We start from the raw sequence: 11620 nt of genomic DNA on the forward strand, positions 1-11620 counted from the left end.
ACAGTGTAACATATTCATAACGGAGATACCAACAGTTAAATATTGGGTTAAAGTAAATCAAACACATTGTAATGGATTCTCCTTGCAGATAAATACACTCACAGAATAATTGCACTCACTCACATCCATACACGATAAATACCACAGGGCTGTCACTTTCGCTGTCGCTGTCATCAGAGTCTCCAGATCCAAAACAATCACTGACTAGCTTTAGCCACTCTTGATGACCAGCAGCAGAGCTTAGGTTAGAAGCCTCCAGTGAGTTCAACGCTTTTGGCGACTTTTTGGCGACTTTGCTCTCTTTTGACAGCGACATTTCTCAAATTAATAATATTTCATCTTTCTGGGGAGATCTGCTAGCTTGTTTACACAGAGCGCTGCGAGTCTGACAGGAGGATGGCTGGACCAATCGCGTGCCGGTCAGTCGAAACGGGGCTTCCCATTGACAAATGATTAGCGTTTGTGTACATTTCTAAGCTTTTTGATTGGTTCTATACAACGTGTAACACCATATTTGGAGAGCAGAGACGTTTGAGGGGATACCCGGGAAATGCTCAGAGGTGATGAGAGGAGTTGAGAAAAGCAATATTCATTTCCAGCGAATTTAGTAAAACTTTGTAAACTTTAAAAGTCATTTAAATACCTTTACTCAATTATCTGGACTACGAAACTTTAGGAGATTATTTTTGAATGTCTGTTCTTTGAAATTTAGCAAAAAAAAAAAAAAAAAAAATTATTTCATTGTTTTTCTACATAATCGGCTCATATCTTAAAATGGAACGTTGCGACTTCCGACTCATTTCGCCAGATCGGGTCACAAATGTGTTTTCTCTCCCAAGAACGGACCTAGCTATCAGGGACCAGTGGATTAAATTCATTTTTAATGACGCGGTTCCTACAACCCTTCCCACTGGCTTAACGTTAGGTGTCTGTGCTAAACATTTTACGCCGGAATCCTTCACAAATTTGGGGCAATATCAGGCGAAGTTGGCATCGAAGCTCGGGAAAAGCGCCATTCCAACAATCAGAGACTTGCCTGCAATTGAAACTGTAAGACTGTGTTTTTATTGCTCTACTGTGTGTAACAAACAGCAGCTAACTGCTAATGCGGCTATTGTATTCTAGCGGGAGTATTAGCTTCGAGGTAAACATGGGGAATGACTGCTAACGTTACTTTGCAAACAACAAATGACTGAGATCATCATGAATTCCGTAGGTCACGGCCAGGTCGGGTTCATTCACAACTTGCGCCATGATGTCATTTTGGAATGATATGCTGAAGTTACTTGCGGTGTCAACCCCCCTCCTTCCTGCCACCAATCAACGCGCCCCTCATTTGCATTATTAAAATGACCGTCCACGACAGCCAAAATATCGCATCAGATCTCGCGAGACAATAATGCCTTCAGAAATAAGGGTCAGAGGAGCTCTGTGTTTATTTTTTTTTCCACTTTTCTTTTTTAGAAGGGCCTGAAAGGCTATAATAGAGCGTGGGTATCCAAGGTAATATTAGGTTATGACTCCTTTAAGTGTAAGAGTAACTACTACATTTTATTTATTTGTAATGCTGTCAAAGTAAAATATTGATTGAAATATTCTGTCATAAATACACAAATATTGATGACAGTTACATTACAGACAATCTAGAGCGACTGAAACTTAATAGGTGTGTTTTGTCCGACGGCACCAGGGCTTGACATTAACACACAACAACTAAAGTTAAGTCTCTGTTAAACTGCCACCTTGTCATACTTACCTTTAACTTATAACATTAGAGAATGAATTAAGTGAAGTCAATATAAGCTGAAAACCTTAATGTCAATCCCTGAATAATTAGTAATTAGTAATCTATCAGTACTGGCCTGTACAGCGAATTTTGATCCTCTATGACTAAATTAACCAGTCATTTATTACATGGTACCAGAACAGAAACAACTGAAGTCATAAAAACACATTTAAACTCACCATCCAGACGCCAGAAACACAAGCAGAGCAAAACAGGGAGAAACATCTTCATCGGTTTCAGTCCACAAATATGAAAAGACAAACTCTTCAAAACTGGTTCAGTAATAAACAGACGCGCTGATGTGAAGATGCTCTGTAGTAAAGTGAAGTGAAACTCTACATTCAGTTAAAATATCTGTCTATTTATTCAGTGTTAATCCATGTGACCATCTAGCCCTATTTTGGATGATTAATTCACACTCTGAACATCGTCAGTTTGAGCTCCAGTAGGCCTCAACTTCCTGTAAGTCAATGACATCATTTTCAACTGAAATAAACTGACCAATAATGTGTTAAAAACATCTTAAAGCAACAGTTTGATCTTGTCATGAGATCCTGTGAGTGTTTGGCTCTGCTCTCTCCTGTAACTCTCTTCAGGACGTTTGTTGTTCATTTCTGATCAAATGTCTCGATTGTTTCTTACGGAAGCCCTGAACCGCAAGGTGAGAAAAAAAATAAAGAAAACTTATCTCGTTATTTCGACTTAATAAGTCGTTATTTCGACATAATATCTCGTTATTTCGACATAATATCTCGTTATTTCGACATAATATCTCGTTATTTCGACTTAATAAGTCGTTATTTCGACATAATAAGTCGTTATTTCGACATAAATATCTCGTTATTACGACATAATAAGTCGTTATTTCGACATAATATCTCGTTATTTCGACATAATATCTCGTTATTACGACATAATAAGTCGTTATTTCGACATAATATCTCGTTATTTCGACATAATATCTCGTTATTTCGACATAAATATCTCGTTATTTCGACATAATAAGGGGACATTCTAATATGCATTAAGCTACATTTAGCGTTCTTATAATGAGTTTCTATGGGAGGAAAATGCTTAACGTCAAATTAAACGCTTTGCGTTCATATTCTGGACTTATCTGATTTTTGTAGTAGCCTATAGCCTACTTTATTATGATTTTAGTATCATATTGATTAATAAATGCACGCACAATTATCCGTGAACTTGATAAATGTTGCAGATATGTTTTAGGCTACTATCCACAAACAAATTGCTTTCAATTATGTGTGCAAAATTCAGAATTCAACGAATGCAGTGCAACAACAACAATAATAGTTAAATTAATATTAGTATTATTATTAATAATAATAATAATAATAATAATAATAATAATAAAGGTCGCAGTAGTGCTATAAGGCAGTGCAAGCCAAGTCAAGTAAAACAGAGTTTCTTTGCGTTCATAGTCTGGACTTATCTGATTTTTTTTGTAGTATACTTTATTATGATTTTAGTATCATATTGATTAAGAAATGCACGCACAATTATCCTTGAACTTGATAAATGTTGCAGATATTTTAGGCTACCCATAAACAAATTGCTTTCAAATGTGTAAAATTCAGAATTCAACGAATGTGCAGCGATTTGTACAAATAGAGACATTTTTGTGTATAAAAGACATTTTTGTTTTATTTTGTACCTATTAGTGATTATAATTTGCGCGTCCATTTATTGACGTCTGAGTCGATCTCATTTGAGTGTATTCGGCAATTTGCTTAACGTGGAATTAAACGCGTATATTCTGAGCTCATCAGATTTTGTTGTGCATATACTTTATTAGTATGATTATTTACTGTGTTTGGTCTGTTAGTAAATATGTTAAGATTTGTATTCATTTCGATATGCCACTAGAGGGCAGAATAAGACCGGGAATTAAAGAATGCATTGTAGTTATGTTGACCTACTGTTTTCATAACACTGGATATTCTACTATACTTTTCTAAAACGTTGCATATTAATGGCAATTAACTTTGGCAATTACACTAATAATAATAAAAATGATAACAGCCGCAGTAGTGGTATAAGGCAGTGCAAGTGATCTGGCCAATAATGACCAAGCATGAAGCAAAATAGGCTATCTGCGATTGAGTTGTGTAAAGTTAACAAATAAACCAAATCTAGATAAACTATAAAGCTGGCTGAAAGAGCAATACTGACAACAAAACTAGCACAAAACTATGTGTAATTGCCAAATGTTAAACAGTTTGAGAATTCATGAGTAGGCCTACGGTTTATAAACTGAGCGGACGGGATGGGTACTTTTCAATCAACATCTCTACTAGGCCTACATTCATAATCTGGACACCTGTTGGGTACGCACTGCGCAGTGTAACGAAATATTGTCTCTGCTAGTGTCTCAAGGACACTTCTCTTTAATTCACTTCAAAATCTTTTGTTTATTTGTGATAATCTTAGCACTTTATTATTATTGTCTAACCTGTATTATGACTGATATTTGACGAATTGCCTTGTTTCATTTTTTTGTAAGTTTTGGACAAAAGCGTCATCTAGCCTAAATATGTAGCCTAAAATGTTATTATTAATATTTGAGTTTATAACTATAAATGAGTTAACTTAAGACAGTAATATGTTTATCATAAAATAGTTTATGAATGCTATATTTGTAAGCAAAAATTATGCAAAAAATGTAGGCCTATTTTATCCAAAACTGTAAAAGCGTTTATAAAAATAAAGCATTGATAAATCATATTATTAAATTATATTATGACAAACATATTACTCTATTACTAAGTGAACTCATTTATAGTTATAAACTCTAATAATAATAATTATTATTATTATTATTATTACATTTTAGGCGTGGAGGCGCCGGCGAGATCACTTGCATCTTCCTATCAATAGTGGAATTCTGGACTTATCATGCAGTGTGCGCTCCACAATAATGGTGGAATATGTTGGAATAGACGATTTAAAATGAATGATGGGCGTCAAAATCTTGTGGTTATTTGTTATAATCTTAGGACTTTATTATTATTGTCTAACCTGTATTATGATATTTGACGAATTGCTTTGTTCCTTTTTTGTACGTTTTGGACAAAAGCGTCTTCTAAATATGTAGACTAAAATGTAATAATAATAATAATAATAATTGTTATTATTACACTGTAAAAAATGATTGATGCGAAAAGTTGTACAAATGAGGAAATACATGTTGGCTCAACATAATGGTTGTGTCAAAAAAGAAAAAATATGTTTGGTCAATGATTGCATGATTTCCATGACTGTACTACAAAATGTTCATCAAGAGAAAATAAATAATTGTGTTCACAGAACTTTTAACGTTGCACAAAAAATATTATGTTGGCCGAGCAAGAGGGAACAGCGTCAATCGTCTGAGCATGCGCAAAGAAGCGCGACGAAACTTTTTTCACAGACGCCATTTTCTTTGACTCACGATGCAAGGTATAAGAGGAGGGAAAACACAGATATTTAGTGTTTTATCGCATTTATATATGCATTTTATAACATTATATTGTTTTATTACTATATGTATGTGCTGTAAATGGCTAAATCGTTCTCAGAAAGGCATTTTCGTTGACGCGCGATGCGGAGCAGACCAGGGTGAGGTTGCTTTTAAACAGAGAAACGACGAAAGTAAGTGTTTTATCTAATTTACAATATGTATTTTATAACATATTGATTTATAGAGAAATTTAAATGCTCTGTGTGCTTAAACGAGCTGAAACCTTTCTCAAAGGCGACATCTTTGACTCAATACGGAGCTGACGACGAGAAGGTTTGCTTGTAACGTTAACAGGGAAAACACCGAAAGTAAGTGTTTTTAACCTAATTTACAACATGTATTTCATGGCATTATATTGTTTTATAACGATATTTATGTGATGTGTGCGCCTAAACCTTTCTCACAGACTAACGTTAGGCCCTGCATCTTCTTTGACTCGTGACGCAGTGCAGACACGGAGTTTGCTTTTAACGGTGAAAACACAGAGTAAGTGTTTTAACTCATTTACAATATGTATTTTATAATGTTATTTTGTTTTATGACAATATTTGTGATGTGCAAATATCATAATGTATTTATCCTCAAACCATATTTTACTTTCGTTTGTCAGCACACCTAACTTATCTTAACTGAAACCTAACGTTAACTGAAAAACAAATTTTCTTAGAATGTGTAAGTAATTCTTTAAGATTAAATGTTTATGAAAATGTATTTATCAGATTCAATTTTGGTTGATGTTTGGATATGCTTTCATGTTTAAATGTATTTGCTATTTGTGTTTGCTAGGAGCATTTCCATGCTGCACCAAGTGGTTAAGGCTAACCAGGCTTGGTCTTTAAAGGCTGTGCAGACTAGAACCTGGTGAGGGTCAGATTTTACAGATAACATTTGAGATAATCATGTGCATAAACATTTAAAAAAAGCTTTGTTGCTATTTGGTATAACTAGATTTTTTGTGTTTCATAACAGTCATTTTGAATTTGTCCAGTCAAATTACTTTACAAAAGTTACTTTTCCTTTTCCTTAAATAAAATTAGTTTTCAAACCAATTGTTTTCATGATTTGACAGGTAGATGTTGTCTTGCTTTTTTAATTTTAGACTCAACTGATTGGGAAATCTCTGCCCATCACCTGCCTCCAACATCACAAAGCCACAAGAAGGGAACAAAGATTCTTCCGTCAGCTGACTATTTAGTGAGATTTCTTAAGGTGCGTGTCTAAATTTATTCCTAAAGGGTTAGTTCACCTACAAATGGAAATTATGTAATTACTTACCCTCATCTCGTTCCAAACATGTAAGACTTTTTCATCTTTACAACACAAATGAGGATATTTTTAATGAAATCTGAGAGCTTCCTGTCCCTCCATTGACAGTCCACGTAACTACCACGTTCAAGCCCCATAAAGGTGTAAAGGTACATCATTAAAGTACTCCATGCGACTCCAGTGGTTTAACATACATTTTATTAAACTACGCGAGTGCTGTGTTTGCAGCAACAAAACATTTACCACTTAATTTAGAAAATATAAATTTCCAACATGCGTTCATGAGAACATTACGAGTTGTGCATGTTGTTGATGCGAAAGCAGATGTTGTTAAGTGAGCGTGCATCGAAGATTAATAATTAGTACATAAAGTTAAGTTTTTTGTTGTTGTTTTTTTGTGCAAACAAAGCACTCTTGTTGCTTCATAAAAAATAAATTGAGGTTAAACCACTTGAGTCACATGATTACTTATGATTTCCTTTATACCTTTCTGTGGCTTTGGAAGTGATAGTTGAATAGGCTGTCGATGAAGGGACAGAAATTTTAAAATATCATCAAGTGTTCCAAAGATAAGCAAAACTCTTACTGGTTTGGAACAACATAAGGGTGAATAATTAATGACAGAATTTATATTTTTGGATGAATTAAGTCTTTAATTTACTTGGAAATCAGTAAATTCAAGTCTTAATCTAACCAAAATAGTTTATTGTTTGAGTCACGAAAGTCTAAGATGATTGAACTTTTTCCACCATAAACTTGCTGTATTTATAAAACACAAATATTAATTGTAAATGGTCTGGTTTTGTGTTGTCTACTCTAGGGAACCAGCACTACAGGATTTTTCGAGAAAGTTGGATCTGCACAGCCTTTCCTTCTCTGTGAAACAACTATGCACTGAACTTTACTGTTAGCAATTGGACACAACTGATCCACTCGTATCCTGCAACTGTTTTTCATCTGTTGAATGTTGTTGCTGTACTGTTGCAAAGTCGAAGGTATTGACTCAACTTCACTGACACAGGACTTACATTCACTGACATGTACAGGACTTGAAGTATTACAGAGATAACAGACCATTTGATGAGCAGCTTTCACATAATTCTGATGGCAGAAATGTCTATATTTTGCCTTCATTTATTTTAAAAGTTAACCTATGATGTAAAGGGACTTGTTTGTTAATAAAAACTAGTTTGTTAAAACAACTGTTTGCATTTTGCCTTTATTTTTAACATTACAATGAACAGAATTCTACTATGATCCCAGACTAAGGTTACATTTTAACTTTCTGGATTGTTTTGATGTGCATTCATTGTTATCAATAGGTTAAATGCTTTGCTTTTATTTCTGAAAAGATTCCTTTTGTCAAAAAGCACATCTCATAAATACAAACTCAATTTGAGTCAAATTTAACACTCCTGAAATGTATATATGACTCCCTCCATTTTGGAGTTAAAATAACACTTTTGAAAGTGTGAAATATGCACATTACTAACGGAATACATTTTAACACTGTAAGTGTAAGTTACTGAGTTTCATTTTGTAAAGCAGATATTTGTTTTTCCAGTACAGCTATTGACTAAGAGTGATATGCCATGCTATTTTATTAGCATGACAGACAAGTTCATATGGATTTAAATAAATACATAAAATGTACTTTATCAGAGCATAGTGTGTTATTTATTTGAAATAACGAAAAATAGATTTTTTGACCAACATTAATGAAAAATAGACTTTTTGGCCAACATGAAATATTTAATTAATACAACATTTTATTTCAATTTGAGTCTGCTTGTTGGCCCAACAAGCTATGTTTAGTCAACAGAAAATATTTAATTGACACAACATTCTATTTCAAGCTCAGTCTACATGCAGGGGTAGTCAGCACAACACAAAGAAGTTGGTTTCTGCAACTTAAATTGGGCCAACTAAAAATTTTAGGTGCAACGGGTCACTAGAAATTTTTATGTTGGAGAGGCATATTTTTTTTTACAGTGTAGAGTTTATAACTATAAATGAGTTCACTTAGTAATAGAGTAATATGTTTGTCATAATACAATTTAATAATATGATTTATCAATGCTTTATTTTTATAAACGCTTTTACAGTTTTGGATAAAATAGGCCTACATTTTTTGCATAATTTTTGCTTACAAATATAGCATTCATAAACTATTTTATGATAAACATATTACTGTCTTAAGTTAACTCATTTATAGTTATAAACTCAAATATTAATAATAACATTTTAGGCTACATATTTAGATGACGCTTTTGTCCAAAACTTACAAAAAAAGGAACAAGGCAATTCGTCAAATATCAGTCATAATACAGGTTAGACAATAATAATAAAGTGCTAAGTTTATCACAAATAAACAAAAGATTTTGAAGTGAAGAGAAGTGTCCTTGAGACACTAGCAGAGACAATATTTCGTTACACTGCGCAGTGCGTACCCAACAGGTGTCCAGATTATGAATGTAGTAGAGATGTTGATTGAAAAGTACCCATCCCGTCCGCTCAGTTTATAAACCGTAGGCCTACTCATGAATTCTCAAACTGTTTAACATTTGGCAATTACACATATAGTTTTGTGCTAGTTTTGTTGTCAGTATTGCTCTTTCAGCCAGCTTTATAGTTTATCTAGATTTGGTTTATTTGTTAACTTTACACAACTCAATCGCAGATAGCCTATTTTGCTTCATGCTTGGTCATTATTGGCCAGATCAGAAACTATGTTTTACTTGACTTGGCTTGCACTGCCTTATACCACTACTGCGGCTGTTATCATTTTTATTATTATTAGTGTAATTGCCAAAGTTAATTGCCATTAATATGCAACGTTTTAGAAAAGTATAACTTAGTAGAATATCCAGTGTTATGAAAACAGTAGGTCAACTACAATGCATTCTATAATTCCCGGTCTTATTCTGCCCTCTAGTGGCATATCGAAATGAATACAAATCTTAACATATTTACTAACAGACCAAACACAGTAAATAATCATACTAATAAAGTATATGCACAACAAAATCTGATGAGCTCAGAATATACGCGTTTAATTCCACGTTAAGCAAATTGCCGAATACACTCAAATGAGATCGACTCAGACGTCAATAAATGGACGCGCAAATTATAATCACTAATAGGTACAAAATAAAACAAAAATGTCTTTTATACACAAAAATGTCTCTATTTGTACAAATCGCTGCACATTCGTTGAATTCTGAATTTTGCACATTTGAAAGCAATTTGTTTATGGGTAGCCTAAAATATCTGCAACATTTATCAAGTTCAAGGATAATTGTGCGTGCATTTCTTAATCAATATGATACTAAAATCATAATAAAGTATACTACAAAAAAATCAGATAAGTCCAGACTATGAACGCAAAGAAACTCTGTTTTACTTGACTTGGCTTGCACTGCCTTAGCCTAGCACTACTGCGACCTTTATTATTATTATTATTAATAATACTAATATTAATTTAACTATTATTGTTGTTGTTGCACTGCATTCGTTGAATTCTGAATTTTGCACACATAATTGAAAGCAATTTGTTTGTGGGTAGTAGCCTAAAACATATCTGCAACATTTATCAAGTTCACGGATAATTGTGCATGCATTTATTAATCAATATGATACTAAAATCATAATAAAGTAGGCTATAGGCTACTACAAAAATCAGATAAGTCCAGAATATGAACGCAAAGCGTTTAATTTGACGTTAAGCATTTTCCTCCCATTATAAGAACGCTAAATGTAGCTTAATGCACATTAGAATGTCCCCTTATTATGTCGAAATAACGAGATATTTATGTCGAAATAACGAGATATTATGTCGAAATAACGAGATATTATGTCGAAATAACGAGATATTATGTCGAAATAACGACTTATTATGTCGTAATAACGAGATATTATGTCGAAATAACGAGATATTATGTCGAAATAACGACTTATTATGTCGTAATAACGAGATATTATGTCGAAATAACGAGATATTATGTCGAAATAACGACTTATTATGTCATAATAACGAGATATTATGTCGAAATAACGACTTATTATGTCGAAATAACGACTTACTAAGTCGAAATAACGAGATATTATGTCGAAATAACGAGATATTATGTCGAAATAACGACTTATTAAGTCGAAATAACGAGATAAGTTTTCTTTATTTTTTTCTCACCTTGCGGTTCAGGGCTTCCGTAGTTTCTCCTCTCAGACTGATTTCAGAGTTTTTCTAATGGTTTTATGGAGCAGGAACAGATCGCCTGCTATAACTGTGTGTATGAAAGTTTCCTCTGATATCTTCATATGATTAATATTCAACAGTTATGGATTATGACGCTGATGTGACGCTCTAAATGCTCACTTTGTTCAGAGTGAACATGCATTAGTGAGACGCTCACACAAAAACACTGTGAAACTGTTCAACAATTTCTCACACGGCTCAGACAAGCTGCTAAAGACTGTGACGTCAGAGCTGACAAAGATAACTCCTGATAACATGTGAGTTCAGGGTGAGCCACTAGATGGAGGAGTTGTTCCTCAGACGAGACCACAGAGACAAATCACACTAGAGATTTTTGGGCCCTATCACACACTCAGTGCAGTGCAGCGCCAGGTGCGACGCAAGTGTGTTTTACTAGTTTCAGCCTGACGCAGTTTTCATTTTCCCGTCCTGCATCACATTGTTTAAATAGCAAATGCACTTTATAGACTTTATCGTTCCCTGTTGGAGGAAATGGAGCATCAATATGTTGTTTAAATATTTCACTGATCTCAAAGTATATTATAATGTATCCAAAATCAGTATTTTCTCAGGATAAAGGAGAAGCTGGGGAAGTTGTTTGTTTATTATTGTATATATAAAAAGAAAGAAATTAATGATATATTAATAATGTAAAAATTTACTAATAATGTTTTAAATAATATTTAAAAATGTAAAGATTCATATGTGGTGCACTGTTTAAAATATACATAAGTCTGTATTCCTCCAGGAGACGCTCAATATAATAAATGTAATAAAACATGGAGAGAATCTT

The 11620-nt window shown here is 33.6% G+C and overlaps 1 long non-coding RNA gene across 1 annotated transcript; it reads left to right on the top strand.

Moving 5' to 3' along the window:
* Positions 1-5329: 5329 nt before the first annotated feature.
* LOC307170024 lies at positions 5330-8129 on the top strand. Its single transcript, XR_013823267.1, has 7 exons — positions 5330-5437; positions 5541-5614; positions 5713-5792; positions 5917-5978; positions 6093-6167; positions 6406-6515; positions 7393-8129. It is a non-coding gene; the product is annotated as an uncharacterized lncRNA (long non-coding RNA).
* The last annotated feature ends 3491 nt before the right edge of the window (positions 8130-11620 follow it).

Source organism: Squalius cephalus, assembly GCF_949319135.1.
Source record: "Squalius cephalus genome assembly, chromosome: 13".
Taxonomy (NCBI): Eukaryota; Metazoa; Chordata; class Actinopteri; order Cypriniformes; family Leuciscidae; genus Squalius; species Squalius cephalus.